General features: G+C 39.6%; 1 pseudogene; it reads left to right on the top strand.

Annotated features, from left to right (window-relative positions):
- Positions 1-14,911: 14,911 nt before the first annotated feature.
- On the top strand, positions 14,912-15,866 carry LOC116912494 (annotated as a pseudogene).
- Positions 15,867-23,821: the final 7,955 nt, after the last annotated feature.

The following is a 23,821-nucleotide window of genomic DNA, read 5'->3' as shown; positions in this document are numbered from 1 at the left end:
TTTTTTGACTTCTTCTTTCCGATCTGTATCCCTTGAACTCCTTTTTGTTGCCTTGGATTGTTTCATTAGAACTTCAAGAACTATATTGAATAAATAGAGAGAGGGCAGCCTTGTCTAGTCCCCTGATTTTAGTGGGATTGCTTCAAGTTTCTTCCATTTAGTTTAATGTTAGCAACTGGTTTGTTGTATATGGCTTTTTACTATGTTTAGGTATGGGCCTTTTGATATCCTATTCTTCCAGGACTTTTATCATGAAGGGTGTTGAATTTTGTCAAATGCTTTCTCAGCATCTAATGAAATGATCATGTGGTTTTGTTCTTTCAGTTTGTTTATATATAATGGATCACGTTGATGGTTTTCCGTATATTAAACCATCCCTGCATGCCTGGGATGAAGCCTTCTTGATCATGGTGGATGATTGTTTTGATGTGCTCTTGGATTCGGTTTGCCAGAATTTTGTTGAGTATTTTTGCGTCGATGTTCATAAGGGAAATTGGTCTGAAGTTCTCTTTCTTTGTTGGGTCTTTGTGTGGTTTAGGTATAAGAGTAATTGTGGCTTCATAGAAGGAATTCGGTAGTGCTCCATCCGTTTCAATTTTGTGGAATAGGTTGGATAATATTGGTATGAGGTCTTCTATGAAGGTCTGATAGAATTCTGCACTAAACCCGTCTGGACCTGGGCTCTTTTTTGGTTGGGAGACCTTTAATGACTGCTTCTATTTCCTTAGGAGTTATGGGGTTGTTTAACTGGTTTATCTGTTCCTGATTTAACTTCGGTACCTGGTATCTGTCTAGGAAATTGTCCATTTCCTGAATATTTTCAAGTTTTGTTGAATATAGGTTTTTATAGTAAGATCTGATGATTTTTTGAATTTCCTCTGAATCTGTAGTTATGTCTCCCTTTTCATTTCTGATTTTGTTAATTTGGACACACTCTCTGTGTCCTCTCATTAGTCTGGCTAAGGGTTTATCTATCTTGTTGATTTTCTCAAAGAACCAACTTTTGTCTTGTTGATTCTTTCTATGGTCCTTTTTGTTTCTACTTGGTTGATTTCAGCTCTGAGTTTGATTATTTCCTGCCTTCTACCTCCTGGGTGTATTTGTTTTTTTTTGTTCTAGAGCTTTTAGGTGTGCTGTCAAGCTGCTGCTGACATATGCTCTTTTCCTGTTTCTTTCTGCAGGCACCAGCTTATGAGTTTTCCTCTTAGCACAGCTTTCATTGTGTCCCATAAGTTTGGCATATGTTGTACCTTCATTTTCATTAAATTCTAAAAAGTTTTAATTTCTTTCTTTATTTCTTCCTTGACCAGGTTATCATTGAGTAGAGCATTGTTCAATTTCCACGATATGTGGGGCATTCTTCCTTATTGTTATTGAAGACCAGTTTTAGGGGTACCACTGGTGGTCCTTATTGATAGCACGATGGGATTATTTTATTTGTATCTTTCTGTACCTGTTGAGGCCTGCATTTTTTGACCAATTATATGGTCAATTTTGGAGAAAGTACCATGAGGAGCTGAGAAGAAGGTATATCCTTTTTGCTTTTAGGATAGAATGTTCTATAAATATCCGTTAAGTCCATTTGCTCATGACTTCTCTTAGTCTGTCTACGCCTCTGTTTAATTTCTGTTTCCATGATCTGTCCATTGATGAGAGGTGTTGAAATCTCCTACTATTATTGTGTGAGGTGCAATGTGTGTTTTGAGCTTTAGTAAGGTTTCTTTTATGTATGTAGGTGCCCTTGTATTTGGGGCATAGATATTTAGGATTGAGAGTTCATCTTGGTGATTTTTTCCTTGATGAATATAAAGTGTCCTTCCTTATCTTTTTTGATGACTTTTAGTTGAAATTGATTTTATTTGATATTAGAATGGCTATCCAGCTTGCTTCTTCAGACCATTTGCTTGAAAGTTGTTTCCCAGCCTTTCTGAGAAACTCTGAGGTAGTCTGTCTTGTCTCTGAGGTGTGTTTCCTGTAGGCAGCAGAATGCAGGGTCCTCATTTCATATTCAGTTTGTTAATCTATGTCTTTTTATTGGGGAGTTGAGGCCATTGATGTTGAGAGATATTAAGGAATAGTGATTATTGCTTCCTGTTATATTCATATTTGGATGTGAGGTTATGTGTTTGTGCTTTTTCTTCTCTTTGTTTTGTTGCCAAGAGGATTAGTTTCTTGCTTCTTCTAGGGTATAGCTTGCCTTCTTATATTGGGCTTTACCATTTATTATCCTTTGTAGTGCTGGATTTGTAGAAAGATATTGTGTAAATTTGGTTTTGTCATGGAATATCTTGTTTCTCCATCTATGTTAATTGAGAGTTTTGCGGGATACAGTAGCCTGGGCTGGCATTTGTGTTCTCTTAGGGTCTGAATGACATCAGTCCAGGATCTTCTGGCCTTCATAGTTTCTGGCGAAAAGTCTGGTGTGATTCTGATAGGTCTGCCTTTATATGTTACTTGACCTTTTTCCCTTACTGCTTTTAATATTCTTTCTTTATTTTGTGCGTTTGGTGTTTTGACTATTATTTGCCGGGAGGTGTTTCTTTTCTGGTCCAATCTATTTGGAGTTCTGTAGGCTTCTTGTATGTATGGGTATCTCTTTTTTTAGGTTAGGGAAGTTTTCTTCTATGATTTTGTTGAAGATATTTACTGGTCCTTTGAGCTTGGAGTCTTCACTCTCTTCTATACCTATTATCCTTAGGTTTGATCTTCTCATTGAGTCCTGGATTTCCTGTATGTTTTGGACCAGTAGCTTTTTCCGCTTTACATTATCTTTGACAGTTCAGTCAATGATTTCTATGGAATCTTCTGCTCCTGAGATTCTTTCTTCCATCTCTTGTATTCTGTTGGTGAAGCTTCGTATCTACAGCTCCTTGTCTCTTCTTTTGGTTTTCTATATCCAGGGTTGTTCCATGTTTCCATGTGTTCTTTTCCATTTTTGATTCCTTCAACTTCAGTTATGTTTTCCATTTTTAGGGATTTTTGTCGCTCCTCTCAACTTGTTTATTTGTGTTTTTTCCTGGAATTCTTCAGGATTTTTGACTCCTCTCTGTAGCCTTCTACTTTTTATTAATGTTTTCCTGTGTTCTCTAAGGAGTTCTTCACGTCTTTCTTGAAGTCCTCCAGCATCATGATCAAATATGATTTGAAACTAGATCTTGCTTTTCTGTTGTGTTTGGATATTCCATGTTTGTTTTTGATGGGAGGTGGGCTCCGATGATGCCATGTAGTCTTGGTTTCTGTTGCTTGGTTTCCTCTTGCCTCTCACCATCAGATTATCTAGTGTTACTTTGTTCTGCTATTTCTGACAGTGGCTAGACTGTCCTATAAGCCTGTGTGTCAGGAGTGCTGTAGACCTGTTTTCCTGTTTTCTTTCAGCCAGTTATGGGGACAGGTGTTCTGCTTTCCGGGCGTGTGGTTTTTCCTCTCTACAGGTCTTCAGCTGTTCCTGTGGGCCTGTCTTGAAGGTTCACCAGGCAGGTCCTTGCAGCAGAAAAGTTGGTCTTACCTGTGGTCCCGAGGCTCCAAGTTTGCTCGTGGGGTGTTGCTAATGAGCTCTCGTGGCGGCCGCAACCAGGAAGATCTGAGCCACACTTTCGGGAGCTTCAATTACCTCAGGTTTCAGATGGCGTTTGGCACTTTCCTCTGGAGTCAGAGATGTGGGCAGAGTGCAGTGTCTTCTGGTTTCCAGGCTTGTCTGCCTCTCTGAAGGTTTTGCTCTCCTCCCACAGGATTTGGGTGCAGAGAACTGTTTATCCGGTCCCGGTCCCTTCAGGTTCAGGTGGTGTCTCAGATGCAGCAGACCTGCTGCTCCTCTAAAGGTTACCAATCCTTTCTATAACTACAATATAATAGCATGTTGACATATCTACAAAGCCTACTTTTATAGTTTGGGGTTTTTTATTCTTTTTTTTTTTTCATCTTTAATTAACAGGTATTTCTTATTTTACATTTCTATTGTTATTTCCTTTTTCCGGTTTCACCCAACATCCCCTGACCCCTCCCTCCCCTTCTCTATAGATTATTTCCTTCCATCCTCCCCAGTTTTTTATTCTTTAATATTTTTACAGACTAGTCATTATTCCTTCAGTCTTCTCTGACTCTTTCTCATCCCTACCTCCTGTCTCATCTCAAGAGGCAATCATCACCTCCTGCAACTCCCAATCCCTTGGGCCTCAAGTCTCTCAGGGGTTAGGTGTCTTCTCTCATGAGGCCAAACCAGGCAGTCCCTATGTTGCATATGTGTATGCTGCCTAGTTAGTGGCTCAGTGTCTGAAGATCTTGTTTGCCAGGTTGGTTAAGGACTGCTTGTGATACTATGGGTCACCCTCCTTCTCAGTAACTTCCAACTATTTCCTAATTTATCCACAGGTTTCCATTGTTGGATAAAATATGTTTTCTTTAAGGGAAGAAAGAAGGGATATTTCCACCTATAGACTACTGGCCAATAGCTTGAAGAGGGCTGCAAAAACAGACAGTATTCTATAGGTATGTGCTCCTACTGGAAATCAGAAAATGTGTTCTAATTTAATCTTTGTTGATTTTTAGTTAGTTGTTTGTTTATGTGTAATCCCTGTATAACCTGAGTCTCACTTTCTATAAGTTTATAGTTTCAACTGCCTTATGAAATTTATTTAGAAGTTACCAGGGGAAAGCCTCCTTGAAAGCAAAATGATGAGTAAAATTGTACTAATTATTTGAAAATTTTACTTCTTCCAGAGGATACTAAGCAAATGAATGATTGCAAGACTTTATGGACAATGTATGCAAGATCAGTAGATATGGTACTTCTACACAAAACTAGAGGAATCAGCAAGAGTGATTCTAAAAGTAGATACATGCTCTGTAACTAAATATTTGGAGTGTACGTAACAACTTTATATTTGACAGAATTTCTGAAATATTAGCTCAGAAATATGATTTCTCCCTGATTTTGTGGATCGAATTTCTGTCTGGTTTGATTAAAATGAGGTAGACTTTGGGTGCAAAGATACATCCAGCATCTCTGCACTGGTTGCCAAGATGGAAAGATCTCCACAGCAACCATGACCTTGCCTTAGTCATGGGACAGGGAGGAAGGTGACCCAGACAGCGCAGAACACTAGCATGCTGAAGGTCAACAACTTGGCCGTTGAATGTGTCAGGCAGGTTCTTTGCCAAAAAGCTGTAGTTTAGCTTCAAGGGGCCAGGCAGGCCAAGTATCCCAGGACACAGTAGAATGCAGTAACGGAGCCCTTGTTGCACACAATGATGATGTGGCCATGCTCAGAGTGTTCATCAATATCGACAAAGGGAGGAGCAACTGCTAGCCAGATTGCACACAGAATACAATGCAGTAGAGATCATATGGGGATAACGTAGTTGGGTGTCCCCGATACCAAAAAGTTTCTTAATCATCTTCCTGGGTCTGTGACTTTGAAAGCCAGAACCACAGTGATTGTTTTGGCCAGAACTGTGGAAATAGCCACAGTAAAGACAATTCCAAATGTGATTTGCTGTAAGATACAGGTTGCTCTGTTAGGATAGCCAATGAAGAAATAGAAGCACAGAAAACAGAACATTAGTGACACGATTAATAGGTAGCTAAGGATTCTGTTATTGGCCTTCACAATAGGAGTGTCATGGTGCTTCACGAAGACCCAAAGTATCACTGCTGTGAATGCAGAAAACAGAATCACGATTAAGGCAAAAAGCCATCCCAAAGGGGTCTTCATAACTTAGAAAAGATCACACCTTTCTAGATGCATTTGTTCTATTCTGTGTTGGCATACTGGTATTCTGGATAATCCACACACTGATCCATATCTGACATCCATTGATAAGTGGCTATTAGCCCAAATGCTTGAATTACCCTGGATGCACAGAACACGTGAAACTCAAGAAGGATGACCAAAATGGGAATGCTTCACTCCTTCTTAAAGGGAACAAGAATACCCTTGGCAGGGGAATAGAGGCAAAGTTTAGAACAGAGCAGAAGGAACCTCATTTCAGAGCCTGCCCCACATGTGGCCCATACATATACAGCCACCAAACTACATAAGATGGATGAAGCAAAGAAGTGCAGGCTGACAGGAACCGGATGTAGATCTCTCCTGAGAACACAGCCAGAATATAGCAAATATATGGCGAATGCCTGCAGCAAACCACTGAAATGAGAACAGGACCCGACCCCCCCGTTGAAGGAATCAGAGAAAGAACTGGAATAGCTTGAAGGGGCTCGAGACCCCATATGTACAACAATGCCAAGCAACCAGAGCTTCCAGGGACTAAGCCACTACCTAAAGACTATACATGGACTCTGATCTCATAGGTAGCAATGAATAGCCTAGTAAGAGCACCAGTGGAAGGAAGCCCTTAGTCCTGTCAAGACTGAACCGAAGTGAACGTGATTGTTGGGGGAGGGTGGTAATGGGGGAGGATGGGAGGAACACCCATAGAGAAGAAGGAGAGGGAGGGGGGATGTTTGCTTGGAAACAGCAAAGGTAATAACAATTGAAATGTAAATAAGAAATAACCATAACCAATTTAATAAGGATGGAGAAAAGGAAAAAAAAAACATGAATCAACAAAACTACTTGTCATTATTTCTGACTTTCATGGACAATAATTTTCTCTGCACATATTATGGTACTATCAGAAGGTTTGTGAAAGAAAATGTTGTCATATCAATGTGTTCCTTCTGTTCTAGAACGTGTTCTGTTTCTTTAACTCTGAATAAATTTTGACTTGGTTAACTGCCATTTCTGGACGTTTATAGAAAATAACGTAATTCTATAATATATTCTGTGGTGTATTACTCTCAATAAATCTGCATATTTTGAACCATATTTGTATCACTGGATTGAATTCTCCCTGTTCTCAGAGAATCATCTTTCTGTTGTGTGTTATTTTCATTCAGTAGATGTTTTAGTCAAGAATTATTCCATACATATCCATTGAAGGTTTTGTTCTTTAATTTCCTTTTCCCTTTATTACCCATTATGTTTTTCCTCCACTTTTTATAAAGAAGAGTTCTCCTCTTTTATGTGAATGAGTCTGCACAGCCTTTGCAGGCAACCAAGGAATGTCTTAAAAAATAAACAAGCCTTCTTGTCATTGATTACATTTAGAGAACATTACCAAGAATATTCAAGTATAACTGAAAAAAATTTTACATTTGTCTGGTTGCTGTTATTGCCGTTTTTGATGTGTTCAAATAGCCATTTCTTTATCTGTTGTTCCAGTGCTGTTCATGTGTCTGAAATTTTGAAATTTTGTCCATCTTACTTAAAAGTGTGAAGGGGATCTTCAAGTTTTTTAAAATGTTATGTTTCTATGAATATGAATTTTTGTAACTGTGTTCATTAGTGAACTTGGTAAATGTCTCCTATGATATGGGAAAAACTTTTTTTAAGTATAATGACATAAATTTGAGTATAAAAAACATTTTGAGTATTATGAATCTTAGAGTTTCACTACTGTAACATTAGTCTCCTCTAATCAACATGTGTTCCAGATTTTTAAAGGTAACAGAGAAGATAACTGTGTAATAACAACAATGATATGAAGAGAATATTATTCAATTTTAAGAAAAGAGTATCAAACTGTGGTCAAGAATAGTTTTATATTTGTTAAATTTCAGAAAATTGTTCTGATATAAAAGGTATATTTTATGCATGTAGCAAATCTTTAAAGAATTAGTAAATATATGTCACAAATGAAAAAAGAACCAAATTACAGAAACTAGACATTGGTTTCTGATATGACAAAATATTTCATTTCAATATGTTACAGTGTATCCACACGAAAGTTTTTACTTCTGTGCATTATAAATCAATACATTAGTACACATCAACCTTTCTACTTCCTGTGTAAACTCAATCATGTCTGCATATAAGTGTAACTGTTGACTCTGTGGAAGGCTGAATTGTCCTATCTTGCTTTAATCCCAAGGCATGAGAAATTCCACATGTGAACAATGTCATAGTCTTCATGCACTATTTCTCTCTGTTTCATAATCACTCTGTTCCCAAGAGGATTAGAAGTGGGTCTTTCTCAGAAACAAGTTTAGCTAAAAGACAAGCATTGCACTATAATGTATATACCATTCCTTCAAGTCATAAAAGGTGTTCTAATTTCATAGTAAAGGCAATGTCAGTTAAAGAGAGAAAGAGAGAAATTACTACAAAAGCAATTAGATAAATGAAATTATCATAATATTCCAAGAATTTCAGTTCTCCCAGAGAAGACTACCAAATGCAAACAGGCAAAAATGTAGAAACAAACCCAGATACATAACACACATACATACACATACACACAGACACAGACACAAACACACACACACACACACACACACACACACATATTTACACAGAGAGAGGTTGAGATTTTTTTCTGAGACACATAAAATACAGCTGTGCACTTATTTCCACACAAATATACATATATGTTGGCACATGTAACATTCAGGCACAAAAAAGACATTCATATTCACTCAGTTAAAAACATAGATATGACACAATTCATAATAGTCCCAAATAATATAAAATACCTCGGTGTGACTTTAATCAAGAAAGTGAAAGATCTGTATGATAAGAACTTCAAGACCCTGAAGAAAGAAATTGAACAAGATGTCAGAAGATGGAAAGATCTCCCACGCTCATGGATTGGCAGGATTAATATAGTAAAAATGGTCATTTTACCAAAAGCGATCTACAGATTCAGTGCAATCCCCATCAAAATACCAATCCAATTCTTCAGAGAGTTAGACAGAACATTTTGCAAATTCATCTGGAATAACAAAAAACCCAGGATAGCTAAAACTATCCTCAACAATAAAAGGACTTCAGGGGGAATCACTATCCCTGAATTCAAGCAGTATTACAGAGCAATAGTGATAAAAACTGCATGGTATTGGTACAGAGACAGACAGACCAGTGGAATAGAATTGAAGACCCAGAAATGAACCCACACACCTATGGTCACTTGATTTTTGACAAAGGAGCCAAAACCATCCAATGGAAAAAAGATAGCATTTTCAGCAAATGGTGCTGGTTCAACTGGAGGTCAACATGTAGAAGAATGCAGATCGATCCATGCTTATCACCCTGTACAAAGCTTAAGTCCAAGTGGATCAAGGACCTCCCATCAAACCAGATACACTTAAACTAATAGAAGAAAAACTAGGGAAGAATCTAGAACACATGGGCACTGGAGAAAATTTCCTGAACAAAACACCAATGGCTTATGCTCTAAGATCAAGAATCAACAAATGGGATCTCATAAAACTGCAAAGCTTCTGTAAGGCAAAGGACACTGTTGTTAGGACGAAAGGGCAACTAATAGATTGGGAAAAGATCTTTATGAATCCTACAACTGATAGAGGGCTTATATCCAAAATATACAAAAGAACACAAGAAGTTAGACTGCAGGGAGACAAATAACCTATTAAAAAATGGGGTTCAGAGCTAAACAAAAGAATTCACAGCTAAGGAATGCCGAATGGCTGAGAAACACCTAAAGAAATGTTCAACATCGTTAGTCATAAAGGAAATGCAAATCAAAACAACCCTGAGATTCCACCTCACACCATTCAGAATGGCTAAGATCAAAAACTCAGGTGAAAGCAGATGCTGGCGAGGGGTGTGGAGAAAGAGAACACTCCTCCATTGTTGGTGGGATTGCAGACTGGTACAACCATTCTGGAAATCAGTCTGGAGGTTCCTCAGAAAATTGGACATTTGCACTACCTGAGGACCCAACTATACCTCTCTTGGGCATATACCCAAAAGATGCCCCAACATATAACAAAGACACATGCTCCACTATGTTCATAGCAGCCTTATTTATAATAGCCAGAAGCTGGAAAGAACCCAGATGCCCTTCAACAGAGGAATAGATACAGAAAATGTGGTACATCTACACCATGGAATACTAGTCAGCTATCAAAAACAATGACTTTATGAAATTCATAGGCAAATGGATGGAACTGGAAAATATCATCCTGAGTGAGGTAACCCAATCACAGAAAAACACACATGGTATGCACTCATTGGTAAGTGGCTATTAGCCCAAATGCTCGAATTACCCTAGATGCAGAGAACACGTGAAACTCAAGAAGGATGATCAAAATGTGAATGCTTCACTCCTTTAAAAGGGGAAAAAGAATACCCTTGGCAAGGGAATAGGGAGGCCAAGTTTAGAACAGAGGCTGAAGGAACGTCCATTCAAAGCCTGCTCCACCTATGGCCCATACATATACAGCCACCAAACTAGATAAGACTGATGAAGCAAAGAAGTGCAGGCCGACAGGAACCAGAGGTAGATCTCTCCTGAGAGACACAGCCAGAATATGGCAAATACATAGGCAAATGCCAGCAGCAAACCACTGAACTGAGAACAGGACCCCCGTTGAAGGAATCAGAGAAAGGACTGGAAGAACTTGAAGGTGTTCGAGACCCCATATGTACAACAATGCCAACCAACCAGAGCTTCCAGGGACTAAGCCACTACCTAAAGACTATACATGAACTGACCCTGGGCTCCAACCTCATAGGTAGCAATGAATAGCCTTGTAAGAGCACCAGTGGAAGGGAAGCCCTTGGTCCTTGGTCCTGCTAAGACTGAACCCCAGTGAACATGATTGTTGGGGGAGTGCAGTAATGGGAGGAGGATGGGAGGGAGGGGGAGGAGTTAGGGGGATGTTGGTCTGGAAACTGGGAAAGGGAATAACATTCGAAATGTAAATAAGAAACACCCAAGTTAATAATGATTAAAAAAAAGGATGAATTTTAAAAAGTGAATACATCAGCTAAAAATGTGGATTCTAAAAGTTTCCTGTCACTAAACAACCAGGAATTCCACAACATATGAGAAGGCAAAAACTACAATTGATTGGAATAGAAGAAGGAGAATACCAGCTCAAAGTCTAGAAAATATTCTCAATGAAACAATAAATGAAAATTTCCCTAAAGTAAAGAAGAAGATGCCTATTAAGGTACAAGAAGCATCCAAAATGCCAAATAGATTGGACAAAAAAATGTCCCTTTGCCACATAATAATCAAAACATTAAACATGTAAAGGAAAGAAACATGAAAAACTGCAACAGAAAAAACAACAAAAAGAAAAACCACAAACAAGTAACATATAAAATCAGACCTATAAGATCAGACCTGTCTTCTTAATGTATACTATGAAAGACAAAGGATTTGGCCACATGGGTTGCAGACTCAAAAAACCACCCATGATGTGTCTACAAGCAAGTCAATGGTCCAAATGATTTGGGCAGATTCAGCCATGATAATGAAGTTATTCAGAGGTCACCTTCTATGTAGTAAACAAGGAGCTTGAAAAGAGACCTCACAGGTTGCTAGATCTGGCTGATGCTTCCCATCCAGCCCCATAAAGGACCAACCACCACAGCCCCCACTGCTCAGCTGCCTGGTCCTTCCCATTGTGTGCAGTGACCCTGTGCTCACCATGTCTTCACTTTGGAGTTTACTTGAGGTCCCCTGCAGCACCCAACAGCAGTGCTCAAAGCAGAACAAGGAAGACCATTTGAGCCTACACAGCCAAAAATGAATGTGTAGCAAGGCACTCAGAGGAACCCTCCTCCTCATCTGACTGGCAGAACCACCTGGAGGCCTTGATTGGCCAGTGAGTACTCGTCAAGTTTAAAGTGTGCTTCCAATCCAGGCCCAGACCTTTTCCAGATAAGTGGTTTTCACCCATTAGCATTTGTGCCTGACCTAGAGGACTCTTGCCCAACCCAGCCCTGGGGGAGGTCCCATAATTCCAGCTCAGGCTATTCAGCTGCTTGCTCCTTCCATTTGTGAACAATGATCCTTCAGTCCCTAGGACATGACTTCAGACCTTGCCTGAGCTTTCCTCGCAGCACTTAGCTTCCTTCTGTAATCAAGGTGAATAGCTTGCATAGCACATTACTCAGGTGCAGCAGAGGTATCAATCTGATCCACAAGTAGAAGGGTGCCGAGTCTATCGATATTAAAGAGGGGTTTTTTCTAGAAAACAATAATTTTGTTTTGCATCTTCATACTTGGCCCAGGGAATCTGCAGCTCTCTTTCACCAGATGATAGGTATGAAATAACACAAGGAGAAAAACTGGAAACAGATGACAAACACTGTGGAGCACAATTGTTAGCCAGCAAATCTTCCTCAGTGGCAAGGTGGAGAAAACCAACAGTTCTATTAGTACAGGTTCTCTAGATAAATATACCTCATCTCATAGAGAGAATGGATCTATGCATATAGAAAGGAGATTTAATAGAATGTCTCAGAGACAGTGATCTACCTGACCCAAAACAGTTGTTGGCCTTATCCACCTGGCCAAAAACAGTTGTTGGCCAAGGGAAAGGAGAAAAATCAATGACTCATTGAGTTCATGTTGCTGGATATCTCAGCAGATCTTCAGTACTTACCAGAACTCTGTAGATATAAGTACTTACTAATGCCAATTTTAAAAAAACAAATAAACAAATTATCTTGCCAAAAAATGTAGGGCAAGTAAATAAAACGAAAGAACTATCCTATTTAATGGCCTTTATGTATGTATATTGTCAAAGAATCTATTGCCTAGATTAAAAGGTGGATCTTAACATCTCAAACAATCAAGATTAAGCAAGAATTTCTCACTTCAAAATTTTAATTAAAAATATCCCCTTCAGTAAGCAGCATTAGAGTTACAGTTAGGGGATTGGGGGGCCATGTTTAGGATTGGATGAGGGTTGTTAGGATTAGGGTTAGGTGGCTAGGAAATTTAGGAGTGAAGGTTAGGATAGAGTTAGAGGTTTAGGGTAAGTTTCAGGTTTAGGCGCAGGGTTAGGGTTAAGGTAGCAACCATTATTTTTTTTTATTTTTTTTTTTTTTTTTTTGGAGCTGGGGACCGAACCCAGGGCCTTGTGTTTGCTAGCCAAGCGCTCTACCACTGAGCTAAATCCCCAACCCCGCCACTATTATTTTGATGGTCCCACTGAGTCAATAGAATCCTATTACACTAAGAAGAAATATTAGGGTTAGGGTTAAGCTCAGGGTTAGGAAAGGGATTTGCTCTGCTATGTGAAATCAGCTTCTATATTTTCTCTCATCTGCCTTCCTAGTTCTCTTTTTCATTGTATCAACATCTTCTTTCCTGCCCCAAGGAAAGTAGAACCTGGAATGCCCTGATGAGGAATATCTTTACTATGGGGCCCAGTTCACAGAACAGAAAATCACTACTTCTTTGGTGGTTCTAAGTTTCACTGAGAGATACTCATAAGGTGGAAGCAATCATGGGACTCGGTGCTCCTCTTTGGTAATTATGTCATAAATAAAGCATAGGCCATGTGTACAATATAACTCACACTGTACAAGCTAAAATGGTGGCCAATTATTCTTGATGTTCTCACTGAGTCAATAGTATCACTATTACACATTAAAAAAAATCAGGCCTACAGGGTATTCATTTCATATCTTAGTGTTTTCTTTTGTTGTTGGGAGCCAGAGTACCCCCATGAGAGCAGTCTGTGTAGCCAAGGTGAGAGATCAGTGTGTGCAGGCAAAGGAACATGCATTTATGTTTAATATGTATAAAAACTTTCTCAAGAAGAGCTTTGTTTGCTGAAGTGCTTATAAGCTGGAGCTACAGAAATAAACTTTGAGTCTTCATCAGCACAGTTGTCTTGGCTCCATGATTCTTTCTCCCCATCTCACCCAATTCCAGTTCCTCTCCCCTTAGGCGATCCCTGCTCAACCTAGAGCTGCTGGAAGGCCACAGGTAGCTCCTGAACAGGGACCTGAGTACAGAGGACCTCGATGAGAATTGCTGCATTGATCACAGTGCTCTGGGAAAATGAAACTAAAAGAAATTGACTGTGGGGTAAAAGGTAAGTCCATGAATATTATCCAGTTCTCACTTTGGGGCTGCTAGGAAATTTTGTTTTTTTGTGGGCCTCATTTTTGCTTGCTGCTGTAAGGACTGTACCCATCAAAAGTAAAATAGAAAGCAAACAGTCAGACAGGCTAGGTTGAGCATGGTGTCTTACCCAACACTCATTCACCTAGGGAGATTGTAGTACAATGGGACAGGGCGAAGCATTCATTAGCAGTCTCAAAGGGCTGTTACAAGTGAGAGGAGCAGGGTTTAAAGAACAAAATTTGGAGAATCTCTTAACTCATGTACATACTGAACATGGCTGCCGGAGCAAAGAATGGTATATATACTAACTTGGAAAAAATTTGAATACAGTTAACAGGTCATTACACACAGTTCATGGACCTCAAAAGGGCCTGGTAGATATTTTTTCTTTGTGGGCTTTAATTAAGGATGTTTTGGACACTCACCATTTCTTGGCTTGATTATTACTATTTCATGTTGAAAAAGAAAATGGTTAAGATGTTATCTGCTGGCTACCCACCCCTTGATTTAGTTTAACTTGTTCAGAAAAGAAAAAGCAGTCTCAATTCGCGACAACAAAAACTGTTAAGTTGCCCGGCACCTGTAGCTGGGAGTCTACCTCAGCTGGAGAAGCCCTGCTAGGGGGCAGATTGTCTGCACAAGCTGCTCTTAAAAGAGCCAGCAGCTTCCAGCTTCTATGGTAAGGAAGCTAATGGCTGTTTTTCCTAGAGAAATTTCTGCAATTGTGTTTACTGGCTTCAGCAGGTGACAAGGTGCTTCTCTCTTGAAATTACAGCAAGAAACAGTAAGAAAATTCTGTCTGGATTAAATAAGTAAATGTGTGTAGCCAGTTCATGTTTGCTTCTGACTGCTTTAAAAGTATAAATATGCTCTGCATGTCTTGATTATAGAGTATTGGCTTATAAATTATTGGGTATGATTAAAAATTGTAATATCCACAACAGAATGTTAGCTTAAAACTGGTAATTCACGAGAATCCAGCATTGGTCTCAAGGCAGCCAGTTAGCCCGCCTGTCTGTCCATCCTCGGAGTCATGAAAGAGAGCAGTCTGATCCAGAAGGCCAAGTTGGCGAACAGGCTGAGCGCTATGAAGACATGGCAGCTTTCATGAAGAGTGCCATGGAAAAGGGTGAGGGCTCTCTTGCGGGGCGGAACCTGCTCTCCATGGCCTACAAGAGCGTGGTAGGCGGCCAGAGAGCCGGTCTGGAGAGTCCTGTCCAGCATCGAGCAGAAGAGCACGAGGAGGGTCTGAAGAGAAGGGCCCCGAGGTGAAAGAGTACCGGGAGAAGGTAGGGCCGAGCTCAGAGGGGTGTGTGCGACACCGTGCTAAAGGCTTGCTGGACTCCCACTTCATCAAAGGGGCTGGAGAGTCTGAGAGCCGCATCTTCTACCTGAAGATGAGGGTGACTACTACCGCTACCTAGCTGAGGTGATGACAAGAAGCGCATCATCGATTCTGCCGGTCAGCCTACCAGGAGGCCATGGACATCAGCAAGAAGGAGATGCCGCCCACCAACCCCTTATGCCTGGGCCTGGCCTGGCCCTGAACTTTCCGTCTTCCACTCTGAGATAGCCAACAGCCCCAAGGAGACCATCTCACTTGCCAAGACCACCTTGACGAGGCCATGGCGATCTGCACATCCTCAGTGAGAACTCCTACAAGGATAGCACCCTCATCATGCAGCTGCTGAGAGACAACCTGACGCTGTGGACAGCCGACAATACTGGGGAAGAGGGTGGTAAGGCTCCAGAGGAGCCCCAGAGCTGAAGCAGCCTACAACCTCCCTGTCCCGCCTTGCCCTCCAGTCCCCAGCCTGCAGAGAGGACTTAAACGGAGTAGGACTCTGCCCCTCCCAAACCCTGAAGGTTTTGCCACACTTGGAAGGCTCCTTGGATGGGGTGCAGCCAAGCTGAGGCCACCAGGGCTGGGGAATCTCACTCTTCATGAAGCTGTGCGGTGGGTGTTCCCAATCCTGGCCACCCTGCTCTCTGCACCCCACTTCTTACCACCACTCCTGAGTCTGTCCTCCCTGTGACTTCCTCGGGCACCTGTAAGCTTCTGGATCCCACTGGATTGAGGAGGCTCCCCACCCCTGTGGCTGAGAACTGGACTGTGGCAAGGGGCTGGGTGTGTGTGTGTGTGTGAGTGATCTGCAGTGTTTGTGCGTCAATGAGAGGAAACACGTTTACTGGGTATGACCATGTTACCACTCAATAAAGTTGCCCTGTGACACTCAAAAAAACAAAACAAAACAAAACAAAACAAAACAAACAAAACACTGGTAATTCACGGTTGGAGTCATTCTAAACAACACGTGGCATGAGCCAACCCAGGGAAACAATTCTCTAAAGGTACCTCTAAATTAAGATAATATTTTATGTAATTTGTTCTAGAAACCAGAATTATAAAACTTAGTATTTAAAACCATGTCTCTATAATAAGGTATTAAAAGCTGTGCTGTGATGAATTCATACATAAAAACTGGCAGCCAAACTTTGTAACATGAACATAATGTACTTGGTATTGATTTTAGTGAGAATGAATTGTTTATACTGTTGAAAATTGCGATTTGCTTTCCAAAATTATGGTTATGCTCTAATATTGCAAAGAAACATACACACACACATATATAAACTGCTAATGTTCCATTAGCTGCAGTTTATAATTCAATCAAAGATCAAGATTTTAACTCACCCATATTTGTAATTATAGAAAAAAATCCAGGAAGAGCTGGGCCCTCAAGTACAGGCACTCCTGAGAACTCAGAGGAGACTACTTTCTGCCCACATTCCTGACCCAAGAGGAAATCACCTAGTACCATCTGTGCCTCCTGAGCACAGGGAACTGAGACCCTTCAGGTTTCTGCCTGCGCTGAGAGCTGAAAGACAGTCATCAGGAGCACCTACACACCTAAGAGCAGAATTCTGTTCCCAGATGCAGCTGAAAGAAAACAGGTCTACAGAAGTGTGACACACAGGCCTACAGGAGGGTCTAGTCACTGTCAGAGACAGCAAGACAAGCTAACACCAGAGACAACCTGATGGCGAGAGACAAGAACAGGAACCTAAGCAACAGAAACCAAGATGAGTCAAGTTCTCCCACCAAAGCAAATAATGGATATACAAACACACTGGAAAAGCAAGATAGAATTAAAATCACATTTTATGATGGTGATGGAGGACTTTAAGAAGGACAGAAATAACTCTCTTTAAAAAATACAGGACAACACAACAAAACAAGTAGAAGCCCTTAAAGAGGAAACACAAAAATCCCTTAAAGAATTACAGGAAAACACAACCAAACAGGCAAAGGAATTGAACAAAACAATCCAAGATCTAAAAATGGAAATAGAAACAATAAAGAAAGCACTAAGGGAGACAACCCTGGAGATAGAAAACCTAGGGAAGAGATCAGGAGATATAAATGCAAGCATCACCAACAGAATACAGGAAATAGAAGAGAGAATCTCAGGGATAGAAGATGCCATAGAAAACAATGACACAACCATCAAGGATAATGTAAAATGCAAAAAGCTCCTAATCCAAAACATACAGGAAATACAGGACACAATGAGATCAAACCTAAGGATAATAGGTATAGAAGAAAGTAAAGATTCCCAACTTAGAGGGCCAGTAAGTATCTTCAACAAAATTATAGAAGAAAACTTCCCTACCTAAAGAAAGAGATGCCTATAAACATACAAGAAGCCTAGGGAACTCCAAATAGATTGAACCAGAAAAGAAATTCTCCCTATCACATAATAGTCAGAATGCCAAAACACAAAACTAAGAAAGAATATTAAAAGCAGTAAGGGAAAAAGGTCAAATAACATACAAAGGCAGACCTATCAGAATTACACCAGACTTCTCACCAAAGACTGAAAGCCAGAAGATCCTGGACAGATGTCATACAGACCAAAAGAGACCACAAATGCCAGCCCAGGCTACTACATCCAGCAAACTCTCAATTAACATAGATGGAGAAACCAAGATATTCCATGACAAAACAAATTTACACAGTATCTTTCTACAAATCCAGCCCTACAGAGGATAATAAATGGAAAACTCCAACATAAAAGGAAACTACACCCTAGAAAAAAAGCAAGAAAATAATCTCCTTGCAATGAAACCAAAAGAAGAGAGACACACAAACATAACTCCACCTCTAACAACAAAAATAACAGGAAGCAACAATCACTATTCCTTAATATCTCTTAACAACAATGGACTCAATTCACCAATAAAAAGACATAGAAAAAGACTGCATATGTAAAAAGGACCCAGCATTTTGCTGCACACAGGAAACATACCTCAGAGACAATGACAAACACTACCTGGGAGTAAAAGATTGGAAAACAACTTTCCAAGCAAATAGTACAAAGAAACAAGCTGGAGTAGCCATTCTAATATCGAATAAAATTTACTTTCAATCAAAAGTTATCAAAAAAGATAATAAAGGACCCTTCATATTCATAAAAGGAAAAAAATTCACAAAAGATGAACTCTCAATCCTAAATATCTATGCTCCAAATGCGAGGGCACCATATTCATAAAAGAAACCTTACTGAAACTCAAAGCACATATTGCACCTCACACAATAATAGTAGGAGATTTCAACACCCCATTCTCACCAATGGACAGATCATGGAAACAGGAATTAAACAGAGATATAGAGAGACCAACCAAATGGACTTAACAGATATTTATAGAACATTCCATTCTAAAACAAAAGAATATACCTTCTTCTGAGCACCTCATGGTACCTTCTCCAAAACTGACCATATAATCGACCACAAAACAGGTCTCAAAAGATACAAGAAGAGAGAAATAATCACATGCATCCTATCAAATCACCATGGACTAAGGCTGGTCTTCAATAACAACAAAAACAACAGAAAGCCCATATACACATAGAAATTGAACAACACTATACTCAATGATAACTTGGTCAAGAAGAAACAAAGAAATTAAGGACTTTTTAGAATTTAATGAAAATGAAGGCACAACATACCCAAACTTATGGGACACAATGAAAGCAATGCTAAGAGGAAAATTCAGAGCTCTGAGTGCCTGCAAAAAAAAACAGGAGAGAGCATACATTAGCAGCTTGACAGCACACCTGAAAGCTCTAGAACAAAAAGAAGCAAATTCAACCAAGAGGAGTAGAAGGCAGGAAATAATCAAACTCAGGGCTGAAATCAACAAAGTAGAAACAAAATGACTATACAAAGAATTAACAAAACCAAGAGCTGATTCTTTAAGAAAATCAACAAGATAGACAAACCTTTAGCCAGACTAACCAGAGGGCACAGAGACAGTATGCAAATAAACAAAATCAGAAATGAAAAGGGAGTCATAACAACACAAACTGAGGAAATTCAAAAAATCATCAGGTCCTACTACAAAAGCCAATATTCAACAAAACTGGAAAATCTGGAGGAAATGGACAATTTTCTAGAAAAATACAATGTACCAAGGTTAATTCAGGAACAGATAAACCATCTAACACTTCCATAACTCCTAAAGAAATAGAAGCAGTCATTAAAAATCTCACAACCAAAAAGATCCCAGGCCAGATGGGTTAAGTGTAGAAGTCTATCAGACCTTCAAAGAAGACCTCCAATACCAATACTGTCCAAACTATTCCACAAAATAGAAACAGACGAAACACTACACAATTCTATGGAGCCACAATTACTCTTATACCTAAATCACACAAAGACCCAACAAAGAAAGAGAACTTCAGACCAATTTCCCTTATGAATACTGACACAAAAATACTCCATAAAATTCTTGCAAACCAAATCCAAGAATACATCAAAACAATCATCCATCATGATCAAGTAGGCTTCAGGGATGCAGGGATGGTTTAATATACAGAAATCCATCAATGTAATCCACTATGTAAACAAACTCAAAGGAAAAAAATTACATGATCAATTCTTTAGATGCTGAGAAAGCATTTGTAAAAATTCAACAACCCTTCATGATAAAAGTCCTGGGAAGATCAGGAATTCAAGGTCCATACTTAAACACAGTAAAAGCCGTATACAGCAAACCAGTAGCTAACATCAAACTAAATGGAAAGAAACTTGAAACAATCCCACTAAAATCAGGGAGTAGAAAAGGCTGCCCACTCTCACCCTACCTTTTCAACATAGTACTCGAAGTCCTAGCCAGAGCAGACAACCAAAGAAGGTCAAAGGGATACAAATTGGAAAGAAAAAAGTCAAAATATCACTATTTGCAGATGATATGATAGCATACTTAAGTGACCCCAAGAGTTCCACCAGAGAACTGCTAAGCCTGATAAACAACTTCAGCAAAGTGACTGAGTATAAAATTAACTCAAACAAATCAGTAGCCTTTCTCTACTCAAAGGACAAACAGGCTAAGAAAGATATTAGGGAAATGACATCCTTCACAATAGTCCCAAATAATCTAAAACACCTTGGTGTGACTCTAACGAAGCAAGTGAAACATCTGTATGATAAGACCTTCAAGTCTCTGAAGAAAGAAATCAAAGATGATCTCAGAAGATGGAAAGATCTCCCATGCTCATGGATTGGCAGGATTAATACAATAAAAATGGCCATTTTGCCAAAAGCAATCTACAAATTCAATGCAATCCCCATAAAACTCAACTCTTCATAGACACAGAAAGAGCAATTTGGAAATTCATTTGGAATAACAAAAACCCAGGATAGAGAAAACTACTCTCAATGATAAAAGAACTTTTGCGGGGAATCACCATCCCTGACCTCAAGCAGTATTACAGAGCAATAGTGATAAAAACTATATGGTATTTGTACAGAGACAGGCAGATAGATCAGTGGTATAGAATTGAAGACCCAGAAATGAACCCACACACCTATAGTCACTTGATCTTTGACAGAGTTGCTAAAACTATCCAATGGAAAAAAGACAACGTTTTCAACAAATGGTGCTGATTCAACTGGAGGTCAGCATATAGAACAATGCAAATGATCCATTCTTATTGCCCTGCACAAAGCTTAAGTCCAAATGCATAAAGGACCTCCACATAAAACCAGATACACTCAAACTAATAGAAGAGTCTTGAACACATGGGCATTGGAGAATTTTCCTGAACAAAACATCAATGGTTTATACTCTAAGATCAAGAATCAACAAATGGAACCTCATAAAACTGCAAAGCTTCTGTAAGGCAAAGGACACTGTCATTGGGACAAAATAGCAACCAGCATATTGGGAAAAGATCTTTACCAGTCCTACATTTGATAGAGGACTAATATCCAAAATATACAAAGAACTCAAGAAGGTAGATGCCAGAGAGTCAAATAACCCTAAGAAATGACAGGGCTAAAGAGAAAATTCTCAGCTGAGGAATATCGAATGGCTGAGAAACACCTAAAGAAATGTTCAACATCCTTAGTCACTGGGGAAATGCAAATCAAAACAACCCTGAGATTCCACCTCACACCAGTCAGAATGGCAAAGATCAAAAACTCAGGGACAGCAGATGCTGGTGAGGATGTGGAGAGAGAGGAACACTCCTCCATTCTTGGTGGGATTGCAAAATGGTATAACCACTGTGGAAATCAGTCCGGAGGTTCCTCAGAAAATTGAACATTGCACTACCTGAGGACCCAGCTATACCTCTCCTGGGCATATACCCCAAAGATGCTCCAACATACAACAAAAATACATGTTCCACTATGTTCATAGCAGCCTTATTTATAATAGCCAGAAGCTGGAAAGAACCCAGATGTCCTTCAACAGAGGAATGGATACAGAAAATGTGGCACATCCACACAATGGAATACTATTCCGCTATCAAAAACAATGACTTTATGAAATTCATAGGCAAATGGATTGAACTAGAAAATATCTTCCTGAGTGAGGTAACCCAATCACAGAAAAACACACATGCTATGCTCTCACTGATAAGTGGATATTAGCCCAAAAGCTCAAATTACCCAAGATACAATCTGGAGACCACATGAAGCTCAAGAAGTAGGATCACCAAAGTGCGTATGCTTCCACTCCGTCTTAAAAGGAGAACAAAAATATCCACAGGAGGGGATATGGAGGCAAGTTTGGAGCAGCGACTGAAGGAATGGCCATTCAGAGCCTGCCCCACATGGGTATACAAGCCATATATAGAGAGCCACCCAAACTAGATAAGATTGATGATGCCAAGAAGTGCATGCTGACAGAAACTGGATATGAATGTCGCCTGAGAGACATAGCCAGCGCATATTGAATACAGAGGTGAATGCTAGCAGTAAACCACTGAACTGAGAACAGGACCCCAGTTGGAGGAATTAGAGAAAGGACTGAAAGAGCTGAAGATGCTTACAACCCATAAGAACAACAATGCCAACCAACCAGAGCTTCCAGGGACTAAACCACTACTGAAAGACTATACATGAACTGACCCAGGGCGCCAACTGCATATAAAGCAGTGAATAATAGCCTTGTTGGGCACCAATGGAAGGAGAAGCCCTTAGTGATGCTAAGATTAGACCCCCAGTGTAAGGAAATGTTGGGGAACAGTAAGTGGGGTGAATGGAGAGGAGAACACCATTATAGAAGAAGGGGATAGGTAGGTGATGGGGGCTTATGTCTGGTAAACCAGGAAAGAGAATAACACATGAAATGTAAATTTAAAAAAATAAACAAGAAAAATGGGGAAAAAACGAACACATAGAGTAGAGAAACCTTATGAATGTAAGCATTTGCAAGTCAAAATTATGTACAGCAACATAAAAGATAACATACAAAGGAAAAACCACATGAATACTATCAATGTGGTAAAGCCTTTGCATACCATAATTCTTTAGAAATACACAAAAGAAATCACACTGAAGTGAATCATTATTAACATAATCAGTGTGATAAAACCTTGGCAATTCACAGTCATCTCCAACTACATAATAGAACACATTCAAGAGGGTAACCTATGAATGTAATCAGTTCATTAAGCCCTTGCATGCCACAGTGATCTCTACATATATAAAAGAACACGTGCTATAGAGAAACAGTATGTATGTATCGAATGAAGTAAAGCCTTTCCAGGACACAGTCATCTCTGAATACACAAAAGAAAATGTGCTAAATAGAAGCTTTACTAAAGTAATCAATGTGATGAAGGCTTTGCATATCATGGTCATCTCCAAACCCATTAATGAGCACAACATAGTGGAGAGAAGCCCAATGATCGTAGTGAATGTAGTAAAGCCTTTGCATGTCACTGTACTATCCAAATTCTTAAAGGAACACACACTTTAGAGAAAACTTGAATGTACTAAATGTGAAAAAGCCCGTGCATATCACTATGGTCTCCAAAGTCATAAAAGAATACAAACTAGACAAAAATCTTGTGAATGTACTCAAGTTTGAAAATCATTTACATGCAACTGTAGTCTCTGAACACATAAAAGAACACATACAAGAGAGAAACCTTATCAATATAATCAATTTGGTAAAGCCTTTGCAAGTCATAATCATATCTAAATGCATGAAATAATTCATAGTAGAAATAAACTGGTGATTTGAATATGCTTGTCTAAGAAATGGCACTATTAGGAGGTGTAACTTGTGGGAGTTCATATCTTTCTGAAGGAAGTGAATTACTATTGTGGCTGTCTTTCGACCTCTGGTCAGTACAAAATAGCCCAGAATACTACTTGGCTGGAAGACAGTCTCTTCCTGGCTTCCTTCTCATGAAGATGCAGAACTCTCAGCTCCTTCTCCAGCATTATGCTGCCATGCTTCCTGCTATGATGCTAATGGACTAAACATTTGAAACTGTAAGCTACTTGTCATTATGGGAGTTGCCTTGGTCACTGTGTCTCTTCTTAGCAATGGAAATTCAAAGATAGGAGTTGGAACCCCAGACTAAAATATTGCTATGATAGGCCTGACTGTGTTTTTGTTTGAGGAA

Source organism: Rattus rattus, chromosome 11 (genome assembly GCF_011064425.1).
Source record: "Rattus rattus isolate New Zealand chromosome 11, Rrattus_CSIRO_v1, whole genome shotgun sequence".
NCBI lineage: Eukaryota > Metazoa > Chordata > Mammalia > Rodentia > Muridae > Rattus > Rattus rattus.
The sequence above is the reverse complement of the archived record's forward strand: the minus strand, read 5'-3'. Positions and strand labels throughout refer to the sequence as shown.